Raw genomic sequence first — 20,353 nt, forward strand, 5'->3', positions numbered from 1 at the left:
AAACCTTGGTCATCTTCCTCCCAATTCCTTCTCCTCCCAATTTTGTGACTGCCAATTACTAATCAATTGGGACTCCCACATCTGTAACTGTTCTTCACTCTGCTGGAAAAGATAGTGTCTTGCTCTTTTATCTGATTTAAATATTGATGGTTGTGTCTTTAAAGATAGTGTCTTTAGGTAGACAAATTTTAAAACAGGAGAAAAGAGCAAGTGTAGACTTATTTTGTAGTCTCTAATAGTTCCTCTAGTTCTTTGAGTTCAGAAAGAGGAGGCTGGGTGACAATACACATGATGCTTGTTGGGCTGCCTGAGGTTCTCTTTTTGATAGCTTCCTGTGTGCTTTATAATTTAGGACTGTAAATTCATTTTAAATGGGGTTTTATCTGAAAAATTCTGGATTGAAAGTCTTTCCCTCCACAATGATTTTTGCTTTTCTATCTGCCAGGCACCTGAGATATTATCAAACTGAGATCCTTGTGTTGATTTCTTAGCTTGTAAATTTTTGAACCCTTAAGTAGTGCAAATTTTAAAAGGGCAAATCTCTCTCCCTTCCCACTACTAGGCTTGGAGCACAGACCAAGACAAACTCTCCTTGTCCACATGTTGGTGGGCAGATTATTTTTAAGTATACTTTCCTGATGGTGGTTGGTGTTGAGATCTCTACCATGGGTACTGAGACTGGCCTATTTTTGCAGGGCAGCCCAATGTGGGTTTAAACTCACTACTTTTTTTTTTTTTTAAGCTTTGGGTTTTTAAAAAAACACTTATTTTACAACCTTTATGACTCAGTTCATCTTCTTCAGGAACCCTCCTGAGTCCTCAGGCAGAGTTAGGTGGTCCTGCTTTCCAGCACTGTGCATAGCATACACGCTGTGTATTAGTCTTTCTTTTCTATTGAGGCTGTAAGCTTCCTATAGGCAAGTATTATGGCTTTCACCCAGGGCCTATCACAGTGTCTTGCATACAGTGTGTGCTTCCATGAAATGAAACAATGAATATATTTATCTTTCCCCATTGATTTATTACTTAATCTCTTGACTACCTTTTTTCATTTACTTGAACATTTTTTTTTTAAAGTCCCACATATTTCCTATAGTGTGGAGTATAATACTAGCTGTAATAATCCAATGTGGGCCTAAACAATAATGAACAGGATATGTAGTTTATAGTTAACTAGGTGCAAAATCACTACTATATTCAGGTTGACTTCTAGTCCTTTTTTCTTCCCTATGTGCACAGAATGAGTTGTTCACTCTTGATTCTCTCCCCACATGTCTTCTGCATTGACCCTTTTGTACTTCTATTATTTTTATCATGTCCACATTTTATTCATAACTAGAGGCCTGGTGCATGAAATTCGTGCACAGGGGCGGCGGGGGGGTGTCCCTCAGCCCAGCCCGCACCCTCTCCAATCTGGGACATTCCTCTCACAATCCAGGACTGCTGGCTCCCAACCGCTCACCTGCCTGCCTTCCTGATTGCCCCTAACCGCTTCTGCCTGCCAGCCTGATCACCCCCTAACCACTCCCCTGCCAGCCTGACCTAACTGCTCCCCTGCCGACCCGATTGCCCCTAACTGCCCTTCCCTGCCGGCCTGGTTCCCCCCAACTGCCCTCCTCTGCAGGGCTGGTCCCCCCCAACTGCCCTCCTCTGCCAGCCCAGTCACCCCTAACTGCCCTCCCCTGCTGGCCTGATCGCCCACAACTGCCCTCCCCTGCTGGCCATCTTGTGGTGGCCATCTTTGACCACATGGGTGTGGCCACATTGTGTGTTGGAGTGATGGTCAATTTGCATATTACATCTTTATTATATAGGATTATTTTTTTAAGGACTTAGCTTTCTTCTGTGTCCAGATTGGGTACCCTATCAAATACAAGAAGTTTGTTTTCTTATTCTATCATATGAAGTATTGATGAAAATATTAATATTTTGCTCAGAACAGATATAGAGGAAACACTATTTTATCCTTTTAACATTAAGCCACTAATAACACTGTTTTCTGTGCATTAAAACACTATAGCCAAGTCCTGATTTCTTCCCTGTTAACTACATTTTATCAATCTGAATCAAAAGCTACATTTCCAAGTCAAGGTTTCATATATATATTGCAGTCATGGGAATAATGTGCTTCCTAGATGTTCTCTATGAGCAGAAAATTTTGCTGAATGTTACTGGATTTCTTTTTTTGTGTGATCATAGTGATACTGATACTCTAATTTAGTTCAGACTTGACCTATCATCTCTGCCAATGTTAGGTTCTAAAGGTACAGTAGTAAGGCAGCATGAACCATTAAGAGTAATAGCAGAGCTGCACAGAGAAGATATATTTTCTCATGTGCCTAAAGAGAGGTTTTGTTCTTACCCAATAATTTGATAAATTATTTTATTTTATTTTATTTTTAATTTTTAAAAATTATTTGATTTTAAATTTTATTTTAAAAATAGTATTTCAAGTGAGTATACAAGGAGGCACTAAAGAAAATTGGTTATGAGGTATTGGAAGTAGTGATAAAAATGATGAGTTAGTAATATGATTTGGGATAATTTTTAATATTATTTCTAAGCTTAGAATGTACTGCCTCTTTCTCTATGAGATCTGTGACTCTAATAAATTAAACTAAATTGACAATTTGGAAGTTTGCAAATATATTTTGTGATTACTTTTTAAAGAATTTTCCTAGATATATGAGTAAGCCTTCAGTTGAAGGTTACAGGCATACTCCTTACTTGAACAACAACAACAAAAAGGGAAGTATAGTACCACCTCATTTAACTGGCATCTTTGGAGAGTGAAAAACATGCAGGTTTTTCAAATAATTGGAACATTACCCTTTGAGCATGCATGTAATAGGAAAAAATTACTATTCACTTGTACTTTCTCTGAATTGGAATACCATCTATATGTTTGTAAACGTTTCTCAGCGAGTACAATTATTAGCTATTTCCAATAAAAATTTATCAAACCAATTTAAATCATGGTTACTTATACATGGCTCTTTACAGTTACAAGCATGACAGGGTTACCCCACCTGGCACCATCCACTTCTTGTTTGCTATGTTCTTCAGATCACCATGCCTAATTTGTGGCTTTTGAGATCAGATGCTGGGAGCTGAAGTGTATAGTATTTAATGTGAAATACTGAGATTTTTGATCTTTCAACTTCGAGCATGTCCACCTAGAAATCAATTAGAGCAGGGATATGAACATAAGAACCATGACTCCAATCACAGAATTGATTGGCAAGCCGAGAATAGAAAGACAGAAGGACAACCAAGTTGCCTTCTAATTTTATTATCTTTTCTGTCTTCCAAAAGTACTAGAGAAAGGGAGTACTTTAAAAAGACATCAAGAATTTTCCTCAATTCTGATCTGTTTATATATCTAACTACCTTGATATGTCTAAATAGGTATTTGAGAGAAACAGAGAAAGGATGATTATTTTAAATTACTCTCTAATCAAATTGTCGTCTTTAGAGACCTAAATTTAAAATTCTTCTTTCATTCATCTTTTGTATGCCTAGCACATAATAAGTACTCACAAAATGTTTGATCAATGAACTCGATGATTATAACTAATATAAATCCTGTTTAGTTTTTAATCATTATTAATAATTATTTTAAAGCAACATTACAATACTATTACGATTATGAAGCTTTAATAAAACACATCATCTTGTATCTACAAAATCTTTACCTCTGTTATTCCTCTTTGTATGTTAAATGGAATTTGTATTAAAGAAGGAATATGACTCCAAACATTTTTTCTCAGTAACCTCAAAATAGAATAGGAACCCAAACCTTAGTCTTTATAAACATTCTGTTTTAAAATATATTACAAAGAATAAATGGAATTGAATGTCAAGAATGAGTAAGTGAAAGCTTTTACTCATCTGGTTTACAACTTATATCAGCTAATTTTTCTAAATTTAAGTTGATTAATTTTTTTTGGTTGTTTCATTTCGAATGACCACACCAGAAGAGGGTTGTTTGTCATGGTTATTTATGCTTTTCCTTTCTGTTTTAGCTTAAAAGAAATGTTCAAATTTAATAAGTATGGAGTTGTTATAAACAGCAGCAAAAACAATTCCAATAAATTAAAATCGGTCATACATTTGAAATCTTTGCAAGGGATTATACACTAGGGTAAAATAAAAATACTCAGTTGAATTAAAAATAAACAAAATCACATAATCAAGTTAAAATGTAGACAAATTCAACTGTGTTTAAAATTCAAAGTACAGACAGATCTCAGAGGGGAGGGGAGTGAGGTGGATGGGAAGAGATCAACCAAAGAATATATATGCATATATGCATAGCCCATGGACATAGACGATAATGTGGTGAAGGACTAGGGGCGCTGGGGGCAGGTTGGGGGAAGGCAAAGGGAGGAGAAATGGGGGAACAACTGTAATCAAGTCAACAATAAAAATAATTCCAAGTACAAAAGAAATAAACGTGCAATCCCTACACTATACCCTCCATATCCTTTCTGTCCAAGTAAATAAAAGTTTGTAAGAAACACAAATGACAAAATAATATAGAAAATTTAAACTCAGACTCTCAAATAAGAAAAGAAAAAATGCACCCATGACCCCCCTATGTGATTCTTTCCCATTAATTTTTTTCAAAAGTTTATTTTTTCTCCCATTACATTTAAAAACGTCAGAGAGCCATGGCAGCTCCTCTCTACCTGGCTTGGTCCTCCCTTCTTTAATACAAATTCCATTTAACTTACAAATGGAACCACCACCCACTTCTCTGAAATTGGTTTAAAAGCAGCCACTCTTCTTCATAACTTAACCCAAAAATTTTTTTATCCTCACCTAAGGATATGTTTTCACTGCTTATTAGGGAGAGAGGAAAGGAGAAAGAGAAGCACCGATGTGAGAGAGAAACATCAATTGGTTAGAGAACCATGAGCCTTCATAACCCTTACTTAAGCTTTCTCTCAACCACCTTCATCCTTTACTTTGTTATCATATGAATATGTCTGTGTTTTCCTGCTGTTCTGAAGGTAAGGATCATGGCACAGTTTAACTTTATAGACCCCTATTTCCTTTATCCCTTGCATCTAGCACAAAACTTTGCATAAAAATAAAAGTTAAATAAGACCAAAAAAAAAAATAAAATAAACTACTTGCAGAGTTATACCTCACTAACCCAGGGACTCGATTTCTGGCATTCTCAAGTACCTGGAATAGGGCCCAGATTCTGGGGGGAAATGCTGATAAGGGTCATATTAAACATGTTGTGATTAGTTGGCTCACTGCAGAGAAGGATTTTTCTTGATGGTTTGAGAAAGCAAAGCAAGGCCAGTCTTTACCAATGAAATATGAGATGCTATGGGAGGCAGAAGACATGGAAAGGGAACAGTGAAGGAAAGCAAGGAGTAGAGCAGAAATGGTAAAAAGAGGGCCAGCAAAGCCTAATGGCAATTAGAAGAAAGAATAGAGGCAGCAATAGTAGCAGCCAGCAGAAATTAAAAGCTGTGACAGCAGTGGCAAGTTGCAGACATTTTAGACCACAGAGAACAGCCAGCCATAAAGAGGGCTGGGCTGCATGCCAACCAGTAGATTTTAGCAATCTCAAGAGAGAAAGAGAAGCTCTGGCCCCATGCTTCACACCGTCTATAAATACCCATGGTATAAGTACAATGACTTAAGAAGGAAGCAATGAAGTATTGGATATATTTTAGAAAAAGTATTTTATAGAAAAACATTTAAAAAATAAAAAGCAGAAAGTAATTTTTCAGCTATCTGAAACCAACACTAGTCTAGAATGTTTAACTTTCCAAAGGGAACTGAATAGTTGAGATTTTATTCGAGTGAGGGAAGTAAAAGGAACAAACATTGGCTAATTCCTATGTGTGCTGAAAGTTTTACAAACATTGTTTCTTTAATCCTCACAACAAGCCTATTACATAAACATTATTGTCATTTTTGAGAGGGGTAAAATGAGGCTCAGAAAGATTATATATAACTTGCCCAAGGTCCTAGGCCTTTCATCATCAAAATACATGCTTTCTCAACTGTACTATGCTGCTGAAAAGGAGCCAGGGGAATCAAGACAAAGTAAGGAGAAATGTGGTTAAACTTTTATTTTTGCAGGATAAAGACAATAGGTACCCTAAACCAGCAGGCGACAACCGGTGGTCTGCGAGGTCCCCGAAAGGTTGGCAACCGCTGGCCTAAACTATAATCTCACGTCAGATTATTAATCATAATCTCCAAATTGATATGTCACATTCAGCGAGTGAATATTCTTACTCTTTAGGACCATGCACTCATCTTTACTTCTCCTTGGCTGATTGCTGTACTTTTCCAAGTATGCTTATATCAAGAAGCTGTAGCTAAATCTATAAATTTTAAAAAATTAACTTGCTAAGCTGGTCTAGCATTCAAAGTTAGGTACATAAGAAAAGAGAGCCAAACTGCTTTCTCTTCGGAAGGGTGTTTTGCTTACTGCATTGCTGTTTCTATAATACTGTGCAGTAAAAATTCAACATATCTCAATCTACTCTATTCTATGTCCTTTGCATGGTAAATAAGCAGACATCTAGTGGAGAAATCCAAGAAATGATTCTTTCCATTCATACTCATTCACTCTTTACTTTCACAATGAAAATTTTCAGAGTGTGTAGGTCCACACAACAGTTCTCCAACCACAGAGGGTGCTATGAAATAGACGCTTTTATTTGTTGTTGGTAGGAACATAAATTAGCATAATATCTAGAAAATGTTTACCGCCTATGGTTTTGCGTTTCTAGAATCTATTTTTTAAATATATATATTTTAAAAATATATTTGTATTGATTTCAGAGAGGAAGGGAGAGGGAGAGATAGAAACATAAATGATGAGAGAGTATTATTGATCGGCTGCCTCCTGCATGCCCCTATTGGGGATGGAGCCCACAAATCGGGCATGTGCCCTGACTGGTAACCAAACCATGACCTCCTGGTTCATAGGTCGATGTTCAAACACTGAGCCACGCCGGCCAGGGCTAGCATCTATTTTTTAAAATACTTCATACAGCCCTGACTGGTTTGGCTCAGTGGATAGAGTGTCAGCCTGCGGACTGAAGGGTCCCAGGTTCGATTCCGGTCAAGGGCATGTACTTTGGTTGAGGGCACATCCCCAGTGGGAGATGTGCAGGAGGCAGCTGATTGGTGTCTCTCTCATCAATGTTTCTAACTCTCTATCCTTCTCCCTTCCTCTCTGTAAAAAACCAATAAAATATATTTAAAAAAATACTTTATATATTTCAAAAAACTTACAAAAAATTTGAGTTAATTCTAGCATTATCCAGATTAGCAAGAAATTAGAAACAATTTAAAGTCCAACAATACAATACAGGAAAAGTTAATATGTCAGTTGAGCATATTAGCATGCAGCAAATTAAAACAATAGTCATAAAGTATTTATAACTTAGAAAATCACAATATTGTTAGTGTAATAAAAAATAATCAGAATCCTATATAATAAAAGGGTAATATGCAAATCGACCAAACGGCGGAACGACTGGAACGCCTGTGGCCCTTGCCCTGGCCGGCTCCGCCCACGGACTCTCGCCCCAGCCGGCCTGCCTCCAATGGCCCCCGGCCCGCCCCCAATGGCCCCCATTGGGGTGGGCCAGCTGGACCCCACCAGTGCATGAATTCGTGCACCGGGCCTCTAGTGTTTTTATAAGCTCTCAATTATGTAAAACAAGCAAAGAAACAAAACAATGGTACATTGAAAAGATTTTAAAAACCTACTACATATGTAGATTAAACACTAAAAAAATCCATTATGTACTCCTTTTTAACACACACACAGTAGTCCACTCCTTACTGAGCATCATAGCTTCCATGGTCTGATTTCACTTTATTCTATTACAATATAACTATTCTTCATTACAAACACCTATCTTAGACTGAGCTGTTTCTGCTACCTATCCCTATCCCAACCTCAGAGGTCATCACTGATCACTTAGTCTTTACAGTTCATAATAGGCCACAATTACCTGCTGAAGATGTCTCTTGACTACTGTGGCCTCCCTTTTCCTCCATTACTTCTCCCAAAGCACTTTCACAGTATAACTCATCATAGCACTTGATTACATTCTATCTCACAACTGTTCTTGTTATTCAATGAGTTTCTTATTGTCTTGACAGTAAGCAACCTGAGGGCAGGGGACCATGGCTGACACTTCTTTTGTGTCCCCTAGTGTCTTATAGCATATAGGTCATGGAGTAGTATTTAATAAAAATATGTGAGATAAATTTAATAACCTCAGGTGTTAGTTTACTTATCAGTCTGTACTGCTGATTTTCTTCCTATGGTAGTCTGTGTGTTATCTATAATAATAAAAGAGTAATATGTTAATTAGACCGGACATCTCTCCAGACGAAGCCGGGGCTGCGAGGGAAGCCCAGATCCCAGGTGCCAGAGGGAAGCCAATGCCGGCAGCCGGGGGAAGGAAGGCCTACTCTTGCATGAATTTTGGGCCTCTAGTATCTAATAATTACTAAGTATTTTATGGCTTACATTATTTGTTAGGCATTCATTTAATCTGAGCGCCCTGTCAGTTATCAGCTATATATTAAAATTTTCTGAAAATACAATGAGACAACACTTCACATCAAGATGGTTATTATCAAGAATACTGAAAATAAGTGCTGGTGATGATGTGGACAAATTGGAACATTTGTGAATTGCTTGTGGGAATGTAAAATGGTGAAGCTGCTGTAGAAAACAATATGGCAGTTCCTAAAAAACAACAACCATAGAATTACTATATGATCCAGCAATTCCACTTCTGGCTAAATACCCCAATAAAATGAAAGCAGGTATTCATAGCAGCATTATTCACAATTGTCCAAAGGCAGAAATAACCTAAATGTCCATCAACAAATGAAAGAATAAACAAAATGTGGTATGTACATACAATGAATTACTATTCAGCCTTAAAAAGAATGAAATTGACACATGCTACATCATGGATTAATCTTGAAGATATAATGCGAAATGACATAAGCCAGGCATAAAAGGACAAATATGGAATGATCCTACTTATATGAGGTACTTGAGAGTTGTCAAATTCACAGAGACAGAGAGTGGGATGGTGGCTTGCCAGGGGTAGGAGGAGAGACATATGAAACCAAAACTTATTTTTATACCTTTTATATGTACCAGGAACTATGCTAGGCATTTTCACATATAATTAAATTCTCACAGAAGCCATTTGAAGTAGATATTATCCTAATTTTACAAGTGGAAATGAGACTCAGAGAGGTCATGTAATTTGGCTGAGTCACACAATTAGTAAGCAGTACAATCCTCATTTGAATCTGCATCTTTCTGACCCCCAAACACATGCGAAAACATCCATAGTCTATTAGAAATATGGGTCTGTAGCTTAGAGAGAGGTCTGAACTAGAGATAAAGATTTGAAAAATATTAGGCCAGAGGAAATAATTGAAAGCATAGGTATAAATGAGGTAATCTAAAGAAAGTATATGGGGAGAGATGGGGTTAAGGTGGAATCTGTTGTGAAAAAGAGAACAGAAGAAAGCAAGCCTGGTAAGGAATAATCCAAAAAAGTGGGGCAAGAACCAAACCTGAAGCTGAGGGAAGAGTGTCAAGGAAAGAGTGGCCAGTCCTGTAAAAAGGTCAAGTAGTCAAGGCAAAGTCCACCTCCTCTGTGAAGCCCAAGCCAGAAACAATCATTTTACATTCCTACTAGCAATGTGGATGACAGCTCAATGATTTCATATGCATTTCCATCTAAGCAACCATCCCACTGAGTCAACATGATGCGTGTCTATCATTCTTGGATGAGGTGAAGTTACGCCTTGGCAAGAGCTCAGTCTTACCTGTTCTGTCTACCTGGTCTAGTTCACAGCCTAGCCATAGCAAATGCGCAAATGCTCACTCAACGAATGGGCCCACGGCTACTTAATCCTGTGTGGTAACAGGACAGAAGCAGAGTCCCAGCTCTGAGGTTATTACTCTGGTTGACAGTCCATACTCCTGAATGTGAGGCTCTGCTTTAGTTAACTCTTCGTCTTCCAGAACGTCACTTATCTGAAAGAAACATTTCTTCCTAGCTGGCTTCCTGGGTTTGGCCTTCATGGCCAGGTTTGCCCTATTTTACCTGCAGTTTTGAATGTTACAAAGAAGTGCTAAACATTCCAAGATTAATATTGGGTGCTCTTAAAATTCTATTAACAGAAAACAAGTCATTGTGAAAATGACAGCAAATATTACTGTAACTGTGACAAGAGCGCTTTATTTATTTTACCAGAATGATACCGCCCTTTCCCCTCATATATACATGTACATTACATGTAATATGTACTTGGTAATAAAACCCAGCTTTATTGAGCTCTACTGATTTTTATTATAAACATAATACTATGGATATTTCCATTTTAAATTATTCATATTTAACTATACAATAGCTATTATGTTTCTAGACCTCATGGCAGGCCAAAGTTTTTTCCATAGAGAACTTGGATGGACTCCACCCTCTATAAACACACACAAACACACACACACACACACACACACACACACACACACACACACACACACACACACCTTTCCCTGTTCTACTAAACATTAAAGTAAAGGCTGCTTTAAACTTCACTGTATTAAGAGACCAGATGATCAGTACTTTTCTAAAAATGTGAATATTCTCTGTGCTAGAAGAATCCTAATGATTAAGCACAGACTTCCTTCAACAGAGCACAACATTTAAACTGTGAGAAGGTGCCTTGGGGATTAGAGATTTGCCTCCTTTCATGCAAAAGATTTATTCCTGAAAAGTCAGGCACGTATCAAATCATACTCTGAACTCGATGGGGAATTTCAGCACTCATTGATAAATCCTTTTAAGCAGTATCATTTTACACTTAATCTTTGCCAAAAGGTCAAGAGGCAATAGTAGTGTTTTTTTATACCATGACCACCAAGTATCCTTAACTTTATCAGTCTGGTAAGGCAAAATGGTGCAGTACTCTATTTCTCAACCTTTAAATATTCATGCTCCCTTCAGATAAACATAAAAAACCTCATGCCCTTTAAACATTTTACATGAAAGATTTCACACACACACAAAAATAGAAAATATGAACTTCCATATACCCATTTCCCAGATTCAACACTATAATAATCTTGCTGTTTTCTTCATTTATTCCTTTTTTTCTTACTGAAATAAATTAAAGCAAATTCCAGACATTATGTCATCCCCCCCATCTCTGTATGAAACTTTAAAAAACATGGAAATTTACTTATATAACCACAGCACCAAATTTTCCTGATTGTTTTTAAAATGTCTTCATATACTTGATTTGTATGTCTGAGGATCCAAACAAGGTTTATATGTTACATTTGATTGGTAGACCTCTTAGGTAACATTCCATCTAGAGCCAACCCCCTTACTTTAATGTCGAAGACTTATAGAAATAGAGTCAGTTATTCAGCAGAACGTCCCAGAGACCAGATATGCCATCTACTTTATTTTGATGTCATTTACATGATCATCACTCTGTGAACATTATAGGCTAAAAGAACAACATGAGCAAAGGCATAGATATAAGTAGCTAAGTATGTGATGTGTTCAAGGAAAGAAATGATACTAGCTAGAGATAGGTTTTCAATACTGTTCACGGCGCTGCACACACAGGTTCTATCTACCTCATCAGCTCTGCTGAATCAGCATTTCCAGGGACAGGCTCAGCAATCTCTATTTTCACAAAGTTCCTAAGGACATTCAGAGGCTTTGCCAAGTCTCAAACTCCCTGGCCTGGAGTATAGTGTGCATGTACGTAGTCTGTTCTTGGTATGTCAAGCTCGTTCCTCCTGTTTCAGGAATTCGGGGCATGACTTACAGCAACTTTTCTCCATTGAAGCCTCAGTTTAACTATTACCTTCTTGGTAAAGACTCATTTGATCACTCTGTTCATAGGAAACAATCTGCTTTATTTCTTAGCACTTATCTGATATTGTCTTACTTGTTTACTTACTTGTTTTTGTTATATTTTCCTCTCTAGAATTTATGCTCCCTCAAAGTGCGGAGCTTGTCTGTCTTGTTCACTCTGATAATTCCAATGCTTAGTAGAGGCCTGGGTATATAAAAGGTATGCCAAAATAGTCACAGAATGAATGGATAAATTTGGCAGATTTAGGAAATCCTTTTTGGACCACTCTTATGTAATGTAGACAGGAAACAATAAAATTACCCTTTAAGCTTGTCTCCACTAAGATTGGAATAGTAAGTATCTTCTTTGAGAATTTCTCTTTGTCATTTTGGATATTTCGCTTTATAATAGCTCATGTCACCTTACTGTTTAAAAAGAAAAATTTGGGACGGCATTTTATAGAAGAGAACTGCAACTCTGAACATCTTTGTAATCAATTCAATAATAATTTCCAAATGTACTTAATGGACTATTAAATCAGTAATTAGAAATCTAATTTTGCTACGCTGCAAAAGATGTCAAAATTATGTATGCTCAGACTGAGATATTTTAAAATTAAAATTTTATTTAATTAGCATTCCTCAGAGAAAGGTATTTTAAAATTAAAATTTTATTTAATTAGTGTTCTCATAATCTACATTAAAATTTATTTGTATCCTGCTGACTTATAAAAATATAGGCAGGGCAGGGTAGATTTACAGAAAGAGCTCATAGTGGTTAACAAAACTCATGACATAAAACAGTTAACAACAACCCCCCCAAAAAAGCCCTGCAGAAAAAATGACTTAGGGTTTAAGGAATATGAAAAAAATATGAATAAAGTATAAAAACTTTTATATAAGTTGTTTTGTGGGGTGTTTGAAAACATTTCTTCTTTTCACCCACACATTTGTGAGTTCAAGGTAATGGATTTCTATCACATTCCTGTTGTCACTATTGCCAAATGCTTTCCTATGGATGAGACAGATACCTGGTTATTTAAGGAGAAGGATAAATGGGCCAAGACAGCTTTTCCTATCCCCAATTCACCAGGGAACGTTTGAGAATTCCACCTGACACGAGGACAGCACTGTGCTCTTAAACAATCTGCAGTTTGATCCGATTGTTCCCCAGTGGGGGAGGCAGGCCACAGCTCACTCAAGAGTCATTGATTGGATTAACAGCCTAATTCCCAGCAGATGAATAGAATACTGATGTCTTGTCAGCCCAGATCACAAAAGGAAAACACAATCTGCTTCTACAGCTCAGAGATTTAACCCTCTATTTGCCCTGAAGCTACAATTTCAGATTTTTAGTACTGTAATTTCTTCAGAACTATTTGTTTATAGATGTTATCAAATGGTGGTCCATACTCTTTCACCCTCTTTTATGGTAATTATAAAAAATGTTTAAATACAGGGAAAGATTTTTACTTCAGTTTTTACTGTCCACATTAGTCCCACTGTGTAAATTCTTTCCTGGGTTTCCCAAAAAAATATTTAATAATCTGCTTTCTTTGGGGACCCAATAAAATAGGACATAGCCTATGGGAAGTAAAAAAATAAAATAAAATAAATTCCATATATTCAAAGGTAAAACTATTTTTGAGCTATTTTTCTGGCATAAGGGACTAATTTTATTAAGGGGAATGAATGATTGTATTAAGGGGAATAGAGTCTCAATAAATGTTAGCTTTAGTTCATTCCCCTGCTCCATCTCTTCCTCCCAGTCCTACTATAATTTAATAAGTTGTGTATGGCTATACAACTGAGAATCAAATAAAAAGGTCTTACTTCTGATACAAGTTTAGAAATAAGAACAAAAGACTTCATCCAGTCACCTATCCATTAGAATTCCATAATAAAGATACAAGCAAGTTTTCTATGAGTAGTAAAAGAGACAAAGATGAGCATTCCAGGCAACTTTCATGATACTTAATTTTCTATCTCATTCTGCCTATAACCTGTCAACGTAACAAGAAAGACTGATTTTAGTAGGTTGTGAGTAAAAACAATGATGGTAGTGGCTAATCTGTTTACTGCACCAAGCAAGTTCTCTTACTTAACCACCCAATAACCTTATGAAGTAGGCAATAAATGATCTCATTTCACAAATGAAGAAACTGAAGTTTAATTTACAAGTGGCAGAGCCAGAACTTTTCAGAATCTGGCTCCAAAGCTTATGCTCTTAAACACTACTGTGATTTTGTGTTGTTGTTGTCCCCCCCCCCCCCCGCCCCCGTATATCTTCATATTAACATGGAGATTTTTCAGTATTCTGAGGTATTAAAATTAAGATTCAGCCTTCTCTCAGAATTTGCTATTATTCTTTTTGGAAAACATCTCTATGTGTACGAATGTCTTCTATTGGCTTTTCTTTTTCTTTAGGACATTTTTCCTAAATTAGCCATGTCAAAAATAAAAATCATTTTTGTCCAAGGCTTTGGAGTAATATTCAACTTATATCCCTTTTCTTTATCTCTTATCTCCCATTAAGTAAGGTTGATTGAATTTTCCTCTGTCCTGTATCTCTAATTCTTTCTTTTAGACAGTAATGGACCCTATCCAGGTCCTAACATCCTAAGCCACTAATTCTTCTAAGAGCCTCCTTTATAATTAATCTGGTCTCCAGTCTCTTTTGCAAGCATTGTCCTGTTATTCTTTTATTTAAAACTTTGAAGCATATTCTAATTGTCTTAAAGCCAGATAAGTATTTCTAACTTGGAATTTCCTTAGCTTTGAATAGAATTTAGCATATTTGTTCTGGTTTTAAAAATTGACATTGTACATATAGGAAGTTTAGATCAAATATGATAACATATTATATAATGAATATATTACTGTTTATGTTGTAATATTACATTAGGTTACAATATAATTTTTTATGGTAATATGTACTTCCATAATAGCCATTACATTAAAGGACATTTTTGAAAAATAATAGTTATAGGAAAGAGAAAACATTTTGTTTTGGGAAGAAACAAGGAAAGAGCTCAACTAACACCAATTAAACCCTTCACAAAACATGGATGGTGTAAAGATCTTTAACTCTACTATCTAACTTGATCAAGTTTTTCTTAATTCAGACATGCTATTCTTTTTTTAAGAAAATAAAAATTTACACTTGTATACCATTATACAGAACACTCACAGATACCAACTTATCTGAAACTAACATCCTGGAGTAGGTAGTAGCTCCATTTTATAAATAAGAAAACTGAAATTCAGCATGTTAAATTACTTGCCCAAAGTGATATAGTAAGCCAAACAACTGACCTAGAGCTTAAACTTATGTCCTCTACACAAATGAAGCAAAGAAATGGCAAGTTTTGTAATTTCAATGTCTAATTCCCACTTTTAGAACATAAGCAACGGTTATCGTTGAATTCAGATAATAAACATTAGTTACTAACATTTTGGCTAACCAACATTCCTCCTCCATCCCTCAAATACTGTCAATATTCATTCAGTTAAGCATGAAGAAATCAAACTAAGAGGGAAAAGGACAGTCTCAGTAACTGGAAGTGGTTAACTTTATACTAACATGAAACAATCTAAAACAAGATTTTAGAAGAAACAAATATCATGAACAGATTTTGAATCAAGACAGGCCCCATTAGAGGTTCCCTAGAAACTGGAAGACCCTCAAGAGGACGATCCCTTCCTCAGCATGTGGAGGAGGGCAGTCTGTGCATGAAGAGACAGAACTGCCTCCTTGTATTGGAAGCACTCCATGGTGGCTGAGATGTGATGCTCTAATGGCAGAGGACAGTTCGTAAGCGCTTATGGTATTTTTTTGGTTCCTTCATATGTGTGATCTCTTAAATCCAGAGGAAATTTTTTATAGCCCTCAATAACATAAATCGGGGAGGTAGAAATCTTTGTTCTGGATGCCCTCATCAGGCATACAGTTACGAGACAATGCTGGAAACCATAGGAAGCATGCCTACTAACCCATCATTAAAAATAATACCCTGAAAGGCCTTTTGTTTTTTAATAATACCCTAAAGTTTTCACATTCTACATGTCTACAGGTTTAGATTTCTATCATATAACACAAAAATAGCATTTTAACAGTATTCTAAAATAAATCACATTAATTTTAGTTATCCTTTCAAAAAACAGTAATAACAACATCAAGCAGAAACCCAAACCCCAAAACATCACGAACCCAAACAATTTTAATAACAAGGAAGATAAAAATCAATGGTGCCTCCTTTGTGGTAACAGAGATATACTTGTCTGACAGTAAAAACCAGGTTAAAGACAAGGCCTTGGACAGTTGTGCCCTGAAACAAGCAGACTGCAGGTTTTATAAATACATACAGAAATAATTAAAATATAAGGGGTTTAAAGGGGTTAATCTCCTTTAAATAATCTCTGCCACAAAGCCTGTAAAGACACTGCTGGCAGCAGGCCACCTGAGACCAGCTGTCGGACATCAGAGCAGCAGAAATGAACGGCTACCACTCCTGCACTGACCTCCTCTACACAGTCTTCACTGGGCTCCACCTGCAATATCCACTGCCCCACAGGGAAAGGTCAGCAGAATAATGCCTGGGATAGGTGGAGCATTACCATTTGACTGAGTACCTATCCTTAGGTGAGGAAAACAACCAAACCAAAACAAGAAAGTTGGTGCCAGAAGGGAATCACAAAATGTAGGGCTCAGAGAACTTTAGGGACATGCAGGAGGGCTCCAGAAAAGAGCTGATTACCGGATTCCATTCATTTAACTCATGGCAATTTCAAAGTCACCTTTAATTATTTTCAAATTGAGTTTTAAATAATGGAGATAATACCCTTACTCCCAAAGGAAGCACAAGCAACTGATAACTAATTAAAAACAGTAACTAACATTTACATTGCTTCAACATTAGCTATGATTCAACAAATATTCTTTTTTAAAAAATATATTTTATTGATTTTTTACAGAGAGGAAGGGACAGGGATAGAGAGTTAGAAACATCGATGAGAGAGAAACATCGATCAGCTGCCTCTTGCACACTCCCTACTGGGGATGTGCCCGCAACCAAGGTACATGCCCTGGACCGGAATCGAACCTGGGACCCTTGAGTCCGCAGGCCGACGCTCTATCCACTGAGCCAAACCGGTCAGGGCTCAACAAATATTCTTAAGAAGAAAAAAGAAATGTGGAACAGAAGAACATTTTGACTACAAAGCATTCAAACACTGTAAGAACATATATAATGTACTTATTATCATATGTATTCTTCCACCAGAAGAAAATGAGACTGGGTACTAGACCACCTTCTTTAAACAAAGTTTATCCAAGGTTCCAGAGCCTCTTTTATTCTAATTTTGCTTCTGTGATTTTTGGATGTCAACAAACCTCTCACTGTGACAACTCCTTGTCAAAAATACATTTTTTGGGGGTCTCCTATTTACTACACAGGGTCATTTTAAGGACAAGTAAATAAATAGTATCTAACTTCCAGACTCTAAAATAAAAGTGGGCTATTACCACAATTCTAAGTATTTCAAAGGAAATATTTCTAATATAGCTAGAGTGAAATATTCTGGATAATACAATTCTTAAACAAAATGGGAATCAGAATATCAAATATAATTTACTAGAGGCCTGGTGCACAAAATTCGTGCACTCGGGAGGGGGGGGTCCCCTGCCCTCTCGCAGTCTGGGAGCCCTCGGGGGATGTTAGACTGCTGGCTTAGGCCCACTCAGCGGGCCTAAGCCGGCAATCAGACATCCTTAGCACTGCTGTGGAGGCTCCTGCCACTGCCGCTATGCTTGCCAGCCGTGAGCCTGGCTTCTGGCTGAGCGGCGCTCCACCTATGGCAGTGGTCGGCAAACTGTGGCTCGCGAACCACATGCGGCTCTTTGGCCCCTTGAGTGTGGCTCTTCCACAAAATACCACGTGCGGGTGTGCACATACAGTGCGATTGAAACTTCGTGGCCCATGCACAGAAGTCGGTTTTCAGCTCTCAAAAGAAATTTCAATCGTTATACTGTTGATATTTGGCTCTGTTGACTAATGAGTTCGCCGACCACTGCCCTATGGGAACACATTGACCACTAGGGGGCAACTATTGCGCTGAGTGTCTGCCCCCTGGTGGACTATGTGCGTCATAGCAACCGGTCGTTCAGCCGTTTGGTCGATGTGCATATTAGCCTTTTATTATGTAGGATTCTTTTCAATGAGTAAGACGATGCTTTGGGTTTTTACATAATTAAAGGGCTGAAGATCTTGTTAAAAAGAAATTTTAAATATCAGGATACCATAAAAGACAGCTTCATTCTACTATTATTCAGCAAGTCATAGGAAACATATGATCAGTTTCTATTCTTTTAAATAACACACAGGCACCCATACTTTTCTCTTTAAAATGAAAGCTCTGTCTTCATGTCCCTCCTGCCCCACCTTCAGAATGGTTTTTAAAGACTTCCAATAAGGAAGCCAAACGTCAAATAAATGCCTGTCCATTTGATTAGAATGATATGCATCAAGACATTTTTCACACATTAGAGTGCTCTCAGATATTAATAACTTCCAGATGAAATGATCTGATTTAAATTTGGAACCACTGATCCAGAGGTGAGTATCTCTTTTCACAGATCCCTTAGGCCAGTGGTTCTCCAAGGGCAACAGCATCAGTTTCATCTGAAAACTTGTTAAAAATGCAAATATTAGGCTCCACCCCAGACCCACTGAACCAGAGACTCTGGGGGTGGGTCCAGCAACTTGTTTTAACAAGCGAACATTTGAGGACCACTGCCCTATGCTAGTACACAGAGTGGCTAGATTATTATGATATCTGAACACATAATAATCTGGCCACTCAGTGTATATCCTATATAATAAAAGGCTAATATGCAAATTGTCCCCTCAACCAGGAGTTCGACCAGCAGGCAGGCCCGCCACCGCCCATGTCCCCTCCCCCTGGCCAGGCTGGCTGGATCCCACTCATGCACGAATTCATGCACCGGGCCTCTAATATATATATACTAGAGGCCCGGTGCACGAAATTCGTGCACGGCAGGCAGGGGGGCAGCGGGGGGTGTTGTCCCTCAGCCTAGCCTGCAGTCTCTCCAATCTGGGAACCCTCAAGGGACCTTAATTTTTTCCTTCAGGAGTGTGGTGGAAAAACCCTAGATCACCTTCTTGGATTCTTATAACCCAAATTACCAAGAACACTTCAAGTGGTGGCCTACAGGGAGCTTAGCCAATGAGTTGTCAGAAAAGGTATTTACTCTCAAACTGGTTTGGCTCAGTGGATAGACCGTGGGCCTGCAGACTGAAGGGTCCCAGGTTTGATTCCTGTTAAGGGCATGTACCTTGGTTGGAGGCATATTCCCAGTGGGGAGTGTGCAGGAGGCAGCTAATGGATGTTTCTCTCTCAAATGATATTTCTGACTGTCTATCCCTCTCCCCTTTTCTCTGTAAAAAAAAAAAAATCAATAAAATTTTTTTTAAAAAAAGGTGTATCCTCTGCAGCTCATGCAGCCCCTGGGTTGTGTCCACTGGGCTAGGGGCGTGTCCCTGCCACCTGGTGGTGGCTGCTGGGGTCTCCGCACACCCCAGAGGCCAGCAGCCATCCCCCTGTGGAGGGCACTAGGCTGGGGGCGTGGACACAAACCGCCACTTGGTGCTGGAGCTTGGAAAGCCTCTGGGGCAGGGCGGGAACATCCCCATCTCCAAACGCCCCAAGGCCAGCAGCCAGCCCCATGGGCCCCAGGCTCGGGGTTTGCAGGGACCCTGGGCAGCACGCAGTGATGGCCGCCAGGGTCTCGGCACACCCCAGAGGCCAGCAGCCAGCCCCCGGTCCTGGGCGCCTGGCTGAGGGCGTGGCCCCAAACCGCCGCTTCGTGAGCGAGCCTTTGCAAGCGGCTGGGGTAGGCCAGCAGCCAGCTTGACCATGGGCCTGAGGCTCGGGGCATGCAGGGACCCTGGGCAGCACGCAGCGGTGGCCGCCAGGGTCTTGGCACACCCCAGAGGCCAGCAGCCAGCCCCCTGGTCCTGGGCGCCTGGCTGGGGGTGTGGCCCCAAACCGTCACTTCCTGTGGGAGCCTTTGCAAGTGGCTGGGGGTGGGGTGGGAACATCTGCCAGGTAGCTTGGCGCCTACATCCATAGGCTTCGAGTGGCCAGGGGGCATTCTGGGACCCCTGCCGCTCAGGACCTAAGCACAGGCCTACAGGCTAAGAGCGGCCTGGGTCCAGAGGATGTTTCCTGGACCCAGGCCGCTCAGTGCCTGCATATGCAAATTAACCGCCATCTTGTTCGCTCTGATTGGCTGTGGGCGTAGCGAAGGTGCGGTCAATTTGCATGTTTCTCTTTTATAAGGTAGGATACACACACACACACACACACACACACACACACACACACACACACACACACACTGAGTGGCCAGATTATTATGTGTTCAGAGA

At 38.8% G+C, this 20,353-nt stretch overlaps 1 protein-coding gene across 2 annotated transcripts in view; it reads right to left on the reverse strand.

Moving 5' to 3' along the window:
* ACBD6 (acyl-CoA binding domain containing 6) overlaps positions 1-20,353 on the reverse strand; it is a 160,580-nt gene that overhangs the window by 33,194 nt on the left and 107,033 nt on the right. The gene's annotated exons all lie outside the window — the stretch shown is intronic.

Source organism: Cnephaeus nilssonii (genome assembly GCF_951640355.1).
Source record: "Cnephaeus nilssonii genome assembly, chromosome: 21".
Taxonomy (NCBI): domain Eukaryota; kingdom Metazoa; phylum Chordata; class Mammalia; order Chiroptera; family Vespertilionidae; genus Cnephaeus; species Cnephaeus nilssonii.